Source organism: Moschus berezovskii, chromosome 9 (genome assembly GCF_049115385.1).
Source record: "Moschus berezovskii isolate FMDL1 chromosome 9, NW_MosBer_1.0, whole genome shotgun sequence".
In the NCBI taxonomy this organism is placed as follows: domain Eukaryota; kingdom Metazoa; phylum Chordata; class Mammalia; order Artiodactyla; family Moschidae; genus Moschus; species Moschus berezovskii.
In genome coordinates, this window is record NC_142468.1 from 102,331,891 (window position 1) to 102,340,927 (window position 9,037).

Genomic DNA, 9,037 nt, shown 5'->3' on the forward strand with positions numbered 1-9,037 from the left:
CTTTTGCATTCCAGTCCCCTATAATGAAAAGGACATCTTTTTTGGGTGTTAGTTCTAAAAGGTCTTGTAGGTCTTCATAGAACCGATTAACTTCGGCTTCTTCAGCATTACTGGTTGGGGCATAGGCCTGGATTACTGTAATATTGAATGGTCTGCCTTGGAAACGAACAGAAATCATCCTGTCATTTTTAAGATTGCATCCAAGTACTGCATTTCGGACTCTTTTGTTGACCATGATGGCTACTCCATTTCTTCTAAGGGATTCCTGCCCACTGTAGTAGATATAATGGTCATCCGAGTTAAATTCACCCATTCCAGTCCATTTTAATTCACTGATTCCTAGAATGTCGACGTTCACTCTTGCCATCTCCTGTTTGACCACTTCCAATTTGCCTTGATTCATGGACCTAACATTCCAGGTTCTTATGCAATATTGCTCTTTACAGCACCGGACCTTGCTTCTATCACTGGTCACATCCACAACTGGGTATTGGTTTTGCTTTTGCTCCATCCCTTTATTCCTTCTATAGTTATTTCTCCACTGAGCATAGATTCCATTATCAGTTCAGTTCAGTTCAGTTCAGTCGCTCAGTCGTGTCCGACTCTCTGCGACCCCATGAATCACAGCACGCCAGGCCTCCCTGTCCATCACCAACTCCCGGAGTACACTCAAACTCATGTCCACAGAGTCGGTGATGCCATCCAGCCATCTCATTCTCTGTCGTCCCCTTCTCCTCCCACCCCCAACCTTTCCCAGCATCAGAGTCTTTTCCAGTGAGTCAACTCGTCTCATGAGGTGGCCAAAGTATTGCAGTTTCAGCTTTAGCATCAGATTCCATTATAACTATACCTATATATCTTTGGCATCTTTGTGGAGAGGCCAAATTTGACCTAGTCTGATACTAATGCTCCTGAAAAGGTAGACTTTGCACCAGTCTCATACTGATGCTCCTGAAATTCCATCATGAAAATGATCTTGACTTAGATTTGCAGATCACATTGTTTCTATATCTGTTAATTGACTTGATCCTCAGCATTTGTGGAATTGTTCTCTCACAGAGGAGGACTGAAGTTAATAGAAGTGAGGACAATCTTAAATCACACAGCCTGTAAGAAGCCGAACTATGAGTCAAGCCCAGTTTTTCAGTTTCTGTGCTCTTTCCCCTAATGAAGATAGTAGAAAGGCTCTTGAGCCTTAGACTTGGATTAATTTCATGGGCTACTGGGGTAGATTCAAAATAAAGTTGAGATAGTCACTATTTAGGAAAAATGAAACAGCTGTATAAGTATCTTTGGGTATCCTTGCTTGACTCCTAAAGAAAGCCTTGCAGGGACATAAACTACATTGTTCTTTTTTGTTCAGTTGCTCAGTAGTGTCCAGCTCTTTGCGACCCCATGGACTGCAACACGCCAGGCTTCACTGTCCTTCACCATCTCCCGGAGCTTGTTCAAACTCACATCCATTGAGTCGGTGATGCCATCAAACCATTTCATTCTCTGTTGTTTTCTCCTCCTGACTTCAATCTTTCCCAGCATCAGGCCCTTTTCTAATGATTTGGCTATTTGTATCAGATAGCCAAAGTGTTAGAGTTTCGGGTTCAGCATCAGTCCTCCCAATGAAAATTCAGGATTGATTTCCTTTAGGATTGACCAGTTTGATCTCCTTGCTGTCCAAGGCACTCTCAAGAGTCTTCTCCAGCACCACAGTTCAAAAACATTTATCTTCTTCAGCACTCAGCCTTATTTATGGTCCAAATCTCATCCATACATGACTACTGGAAAAACATTGTTCTTATTTCAGCTAAAAATGTATTTGAAAGGTTTGTTGCAGAAGTAGATGTATTTTCTAAGATTTTGACAAGTGTGGAAATGAATATAAATGGGAATTAGGAGATGGACACGGTAAGAAGGTTAGTGTCCTAAGTTGGCTGCTGTACAGGCTTCCCTTCCTCCAGTCACAGGTAATGCTAATTATATATTCGCTTAACACTGTGCTGTGTACATAAGTGCTTTACATGGAACACATATGTAATCTTTACAATACTTATGAGGTACATATTAATCTTACCCACCTTTTGCATTTGAAAAAACAGGCAAAGGGAGTTAAGTAACTTTCCTAAAGTCATAGTGCTAGCAAGAATTGTAGTAGAGGTAGAATTTGAATCTAGGAAAACTCAGTTTCAGACCTCTTTTAGCAAGTGTTCTTTACCACCTCCTGTTCCTGCTGTCCTCCTACCCTGGGAATCTTTACTTATAATCAAGTCATCCAAAATAAATTCCAACACTTCAACTAACTCACAGGGCTATTTTATGACATGAGAAACTCTTCCTTTTCATTCTCAATTCCTGACACTTCCATCCATGGATTCTGTGCTGAATCACATCAAGCTTGTTGACATAGAGGATGCTGTGATGATTTACATCCTATATTTGCATCATATATTCGATTCACTATTCACTTCCTGCCTTGTCCACTTTTCTGCGCCCACACCCTGTAGGGTCATCTTCAGGTTAGCTCTAATTCACATTCCAAAATCCCACTCAGTGATGACCTTGTGTGGAAAGGTGTTCCTGACTCTCCTGGACTTGTTTACCCTTATCTCAGAGAACTGTGATTGTAAGTTTTCGAGTGGACCTCCTCTATTTGATTGTCAGTTCATGGCAAATAAAAATGATATCTAGACTAGTGATCAATACCACATCACTTGCTATTGCATTCTCATTGTAAATTAAATTTGAGCAAAGTTGGACAGAAACTGTGTATGTTGCGATGATCTTGCCAGTTGCAACAGTAGTCTTTCTCTCCAAATATTATATATAATTAAAACATAAATAAACCCTTCATGATTAGCAGAAAAGTGATACAGTATTTTGACTATGCAGAAGGTTTAAGACTTTCCAATGAGAAAGAAGATATGGTGACTTTGATGCCATCAACCCCAGAAGCATGAATATTGATTTAAAAAAATTGAGTTCCCATTTCCTAGGTTCAAGCAGTAATGCCAGTCACAAGCTCCATGACCTTGGGCAAGTTATTTCCTCTCTTTGGTCTTCAGTTTCCTCATCTCTAAAGTGGGAATAAAGATGACAGCCTATCTCATAAGATTTGTATGAGAATTAAATGTGAGCAATAACTGGCACATAGTAAGTACAATATAAGTGTTTTCTCTTATTATCTAAATATTTTTCAATCCTTATGATCTTACTAGCTGGTGATAACTGAGTATAGGTTGGCTTTACTGTTATAGTGTCATAGAGTGTTTGAAGATTGAAGGACACAGAGCATATCTTCCTATCAAAGGATTTTACACCATAAGAGAGCAATTGTTTTTTAAATGCAATTGTTTTTTCATGAGAAGTTTATCTTTCTCTGATCTATTTATCATCTATCATCTCTCTGTCCATCTGTAATCATTAAACTATCATTATCAATTGTCATCTTTCTATTTATCATTCTGCCTTTCATCATTTAAGAGCTCATGTATTTTGTGGGTTCTAGGATCAGAATAAAGCAATTCAATTATCAGCCCCTTCTGCTCAGTGGTAAAGAATCCACCTGCAATGCAGGAGACTCGGGCTTGATCCCTGGGTCAGGATGATCCCTTGGAGGGGGTCACGGCAACCCACTCCACTTTCTTGCCTGGAGAATCCCATGGACAGAGGAGCCTGGCAGGCTACAGTCCACAGGGTCACAAAGTCGGACACAACAGTACTGACTGAGCACACAGCACAAATCACAAATACAGACCAGCGTCAGGATTGCTGTGGGTTCTATAATATTCAGGCCGTGGCCGTGTTCATGTAGGGTGTATATATGTTGGCTTGTCCTCGATAGAGCGCTGCATGTGTGTCTGTGTTTCAGGAGTAGGAGCTGAGTGCTGGCTTGGAGAGTAGGAGTTTGGTAACTTGCTGATTGTTAGCAGAGGAGATAGGCATTCACCAAGGAGGGAGGAACGATGAAATGCTTTGCTATTTTTTTCCCCGAGGAATAAGTCAGGTAAGTTATCTTCATGAGGTGTATATCAGACATTGAGGTACAAAAATAAATCTCTTTAACGCTATTTTTCTGGTAAAATAATCCTTTCTATTTCATAACACCTGAAGTATGCTTGCTTTCCCAGTACATCAACGCACGTTCACCCAGATTCTTTCTTTCTAGATTAGTGCCATTTTCTCTTCTTTTTGATGGGATAGGTTCAGAGTATGACAAAGAGGAAAGCGTGACCTGTGTGACAATAATCAGAATTATCGTATCAGTGTCCCCTTGAGAATTAAAAATACTTAGTGTCTTGTAACAGTATTTACTGCATTGAAATATTCATTTACTTTTAGTAACAAGAGGGCAGTTATTTCATTAACAGCAAACAATCATTCCACATGTTTGAAAATGGCATACCATAATAGCAAAATATCCAAGTAAACTAAGTAATCATAAGGTTCTGGATGCGTTTGATAGAGACACTTTTGATTGTTGGAAACTCATAGCTGACTTATCAGTGAGTGTAAATGAATAGTACGCTGTGAATTTGCAATTATTTACTTTTTCTGTTTTTAGTATGGAGGCTATGGGGCACCTTCTCCAAGTAAGTACAGTAACACTGTGGCTTTCAAAAATCCTAGGAAATATGTCATTCTGAATGACCATTCTTTTAAGAAAGTTGAGGATTGAAAACTGGCAGCATCATCTATCTTTCTTTTGATTAAAATATTTCTAAACTGAATTGTAAATGTTCCTATCTTACTTATTAATTAACTCACTGAGGACCCATACTGGGCCATTCATGAATGTCAGAATATTTCCCCTTTGCTAAATACTAAATAATTCCACTGACCTTCCTTGGTTTTTTGTTTTTCTGCCTCTTGTGTCAAATTTCTTGCAAACACTGTTTTTTGAGAGAATGTGGGGGGATAGGTGTTCACTTGCAATGAACCATCCCTTCATTATAATAAAATGCTTTTATAACACATTTGAAAGTCTGTGTTTGTTAAAATTATGGACGAGTGGAGGCTGTAGGTTCCACGGTGGAAACATTGAATTTCTTTGGTTAATATTATACACAAGCTTTAGTGCACAGACACTGTGGTATCTATTTGGTTTTCTAGAACCCTAACTTTTGTATACATAAAAAGGGGATGACAGAGAATGAGATGGCTAGATGGCATCACCGACTCTGTGGACATGAGTTTGAGTGAACACCGGGAGTTGGTGATGGACAGGGAGGCCTGGTGTGCTGTGATTCATGGGGTCGCAGAGAGTCGGACACGACTGAGCGACTGAACTGAACTGAACTGAACTTCCTGAGGAAAGGCAATACAATAAAACAGCACATCAGTAGAATAGAAGCAAATCTTTAGCATTGGTTGTTGTTCACAAGAAATTGTTACTTTGGTGTCGCAGTTTTTACATTACTAAACAGAGGAAGTATATTTGGTAAAGTAAATGATTGTCTTAGTTTTATTCGGTGATTTTGTTAGATCTAATAGAAATAGGTTCAACATTAGGCCTTAAGAAAAATTTTATCAATAATCTTTTTCCCACTGCCACCTTGAAATGACAGAATGGGTTGGCTTGGGTGGCAAGCATATCCATTTCTTAATTACTACATCTTCCTCCTACCTACCTGAAACAGGGGGTAAAATGCATGGCCAATAGAGTAATCTGCATAAAGAATTTTCATATAGGGCCCTGCATTGTTGTGTTTTGTGATTGTTTACATATAACCAAGGGTTAAGTTCTCTAAGTTTTGGTTAAAGGAAAAAGATATCCATTCACTAAACTTGAAGCCCTAGCATCTCTTTGATGGTTTATAACTGAAATATCATCAGATCAGCACACCCAATATTAGACTGCAAGCCCAAGTTTCAAATCGATCAGATTTCACATCATCGTTAACAGCAACAACAACCACAAAAATCTAGAAAGAACAGGTTGCATCTTTTATTACCAGTCTAAAATTTGGCTAAACTTGGAAGAAGTTGCACATATTGCTTACTAAAGTAGATGTTTAGGGGAAGGATTAGTGCATTTCTGAGTTTCATAAAAAATAGGAATAACAGTAAGAAGTTGAGATTTTGGTGTCAGGTATATGACATATTTCATATAGTTTCAATGTTTCTAATTTTCAGTTCATCACTTACTCTTTCCTTATCGTGGTTTATACAATATAAAATCAGGCAACCAAACTTATGCTAGTACAATCTCTTAATGGCAGACCAGATTTGATGATTTTTAAAGTGTTGATTGATGCAACTCTGGTTAAATGCTATTTGGAGTAATAACAATTTCTTTATTTTTCATAGCCATATCATGAAAAAAAAGTGAAGAAATGGAAACTTCAAATTACACCAGGGTGACAGAATTTGTTCTCACTGGCCTCTCCCAGGCTCGGGAGGTGCAACTAGTTCTATTTGTTATATTTCTGTCCTTCTACTTGTTCATTATTCCAGTAAATATTCTTATTATTTGCACCATCAGGCTTGACCCACATCTGACTTCACCCATGTATCTTCTGTTGGCTAATCTGGCCTTCCTTGACATTTGGTACTCTTCCATCACAGCCCCTAAGATGCTTGTAGACTTCTTTGTGGAAAGGAAGGTCATTTCCTTTGGTGGATGCATTGCTCAGCTCTTCTTCTTGCACTTTGTTGGGGCCTCAGAGATGTTCCTGCTCACGGTGATGGCCTTTGACCGCTATGCTGCTATCTGCCGCCCCCTCCACTATGCTACCATCATGAATCGACATCTCTGCTGTATCTTGGTGGCTTTCTCCTGGATGGGGGGCTTCATTCACTCTACAATACAGGTGGCTCTCATTGTTCGACTTCCCTTCTGTGGGCCTAATGAGTTAGACAGTTACTTCTGGGACATTACACAGGTTGTCCGGATTGCCTGTGCAACACCTTCCCAGAGGAGTTAGTGATGATCTTTAGCAGTGGTCTGATCTCTGTGGTGTGTTTCATTGCTCTTCTCATGTCCTATGCCTTCCTCCTGGTGATGCTCAAGAAACACTCGGGTTCAGGTGAGAGTACCAGTCGGGCCGTGTTCACCTGCTACTCCCACATCAGCATTGTGGTGCTAATGTTTGGGCCATCCATCTACATTTATGCTCGCCCATTTGACTCTTTCCCCCTGGATAAAGTGGTATCTGTGTTCCATACTGTGATATTCCCTTTACTTAATCCCATCATCTACACACTGCGAAACAAGGAAGTAAAAATGGCCATGAGGAAGCTGGTCAGCCGATACATTTTATGTAAAGAGAAGTGAAAGATTAATGGCATTTTCTATAGTCCTCCTGAAGGTTTTTGTCCTAAAGAAGGAAGTATTTGCAGTAGTATTGGTTCTTTCACGACCTCCTTTTGTCTGAGGTCTTAAATCCCACTAGGTTTCCCTCTAATTGGTGAAAAAACAAAGAGATTGGGATGGAAATAAATTTACTCACACTCTTCCTGAAATTTCTGGCAGATCACCCTCAAAATTTAAGATATAATAATGATCTACTAAAACACACATTTTCACTAATTGCTTAGTGGCTTTTCTGGAGAGGATTTGGCTATGAGGAGATTGTATGTTGAGAAATAATAAAACTAATAAGACCTGGGAGATGTGTCCACTATGAATATAAAGAAGTAAATGGCTAGTATATGAATAGGAGTAGTTTCAAGACACTATGTTTTTGTTTAGTTGCTAAGTTGTGTCCCACTCTTTTGTGACCCCAGGGGACTGTATCCCGCCAAGCTCCTCTGTCTATGAGATTTACCAAGCAAGAATACTCAAGTGGGTTGCCAATTTCTTCTCCAAGTGATCTAATTAAATATTATTGTCATGTTTCAGTCTTAGTCCAGTGGGATGATGTTTGGTAAACCATCTTCCTGGTACTGAAAAAATAGATTATTTACTCCTTTATCTTCTTCCTCTTTACAGAATGGAAAGTGAGCGTTTATTCATATAAGCCATTTCAACTCATGCCAGGTGGTAACCACTCAACAGTATTGGTGACAGGAGTCAAATTTTGTCACACGTTGGAAACAAATTTTATAAATTCATAGCTGAGTGTAGTTTGATTACTGTGTGACACCCCTCTCTCAGAGGAAGTTGCTAGTCAGATAGTAGTTTTTGAAGTCAGTCTCTCCTTACACCCTCCAATGTGGAAACAGACTTGGAGGAAAGGGATTCTAGGCTGATTGGGATTGATAGACAACCAGCTGAGTGATTTTTTTAAAGATCACCTCTTTTGTCAGTCTTTATGTCTTCTGTATTTGCTTATTCTGCCATTTATGTTAAAGTTAAATTAGTGGTGTGTTGCTTTTGTTAGCACTATAATTGAGAGTTCTTTCTTATTAAATCAAATTTTATTTCTTTAAAATATAAATGGAAGAGCCCTATAATTTCCATAATTTTTTTAACTCTCTAGTGAGAATTCTTTAGTGAATTATTTGTTAGTGATCAATTACTTCCCTATACTCAGAACCCAATTACTGACCATCCTTCAGAATATAAAAGATTGTAATGTTTGAGTTCATGCAATTTTTAAAAATTTAAATGAACTTTTCCATTTCAAAACTAGAGGATCATTTCATCCAAGGGCAAGAGCACTTTGGGAGCTTTGAGCTTTAGTCATATGTTTTTGATAACGTACTATGATTAGATTTTGAGGGAAATAGGTTCTTGTCAGTATCAGGAATGAATATGTGTAAATAAATGATTAAAATAATCCCAGGGTTATTCTTCATTTGGATTCTATTTATTAATTGAGGAGGTAATCTGTTCCAGATCCAGTGCACCTCAGGCACATAGGAAGAAATAATGGTACTTACCGTCTGTTCTTTGCTTTGGGAAGCTTTCCCTATGATGTCACAGTGGGGTTCCCCACGTTTGTGTGGAAGCTTTTGCACACTAATAAGCAATTCCCGGACTGCAGGAGGGTGTCCAAGAATTCAGCTCAAATCTGGAAACTATCTCCTTGGAAACAGAATCTGATTCCACAGGCAAACTGCTCAGTTCCACAAGGACAACCTCCACTGGAGATGCCAGGTG

At 39.0% G+C, this 9,037-nt stretch overlaps 1 pseudogene; it reads left to right on the forward strand.

Annotated features, from left to right (window-relative positions):
- Window positions 1–6,317: 6,317 nt before the first annotated feature.
- LOC129542131 (olfactory receptor 4M1-like) lies at window positions 6,318–7,267 on the forward strand (annotated as a pseudogene).
- Window positions 7,268–9,037: the final 1,770 nt, after the last annotated feature.